Raw genomic sequence first — 646 nt, 5'->3', positions numbered from 1 at the left:
TTATTATTTAATATAGAAGAATCGAAGTCGAGGATGGTTTTGATTTTATTTTAGGAGATACTGTATGCGTCGTGGGTGTTACGGGGCACGAGCTACCATGTGCACGCCACGCTACCCCCGTGTCAGCTATAATTAGCAATAATTATGTCGGGATTAATTAAACGTCCCGCAACGGGCTGTATCGGGTATCCGTGATAGCGCAACATTACTGTTACGAAATCAGATTAAGAAACGAATTAGCGGCCGTAAATACGCCGAAGGCGAATCATTATAATAAATAGGTATGGCCTGGCTGCGTACGTGCTACCGCGCTATCTTGCGAAACCGTTCCCATATTATTTACAATTATCAATGTCAGAATGATGAAAATCGGCATTAAAAGCCACCCCGTTCGATCGCGCATGGTCCCAACGATTGCGGTATTCCGTTCGACTAGCATTAATCAGTCTATTAACTGATCCATATAACTGCGTGGCAGAGCGATTACGAAAATGACCAGATCGAATTTTTCTACCTACCGAGATTGATCGCACGCTATCTGGACTGGTTTCTATTCAGAAACTTGACTGATGTCCGACGGACTAAACGATTTAACGCTCCTCACTCGTGGAGCATCAATTTAATTAATTGAACAAGTAATTTGTAC

Source organism: Ceratina calcarata, unplaced genomic scaffold (assembly GCF_001652005.2).
Source record: "Ceratina calcarata isolate Rehan_Ccalc_2016 unplaced genomic scaffold, ASM165200v1 scaffold486, whole genome shotgun sequence".
In the NCBI taxonomy this organism is placed as follows: Eukaryota; Metazoa; Arthropoda; class Insecta; order Hymenoptera; family Apidae; genus Ceratina; species Ceratina calcarata.
This window is presented reverse-complemented; position numbering follows the sequence as displayed.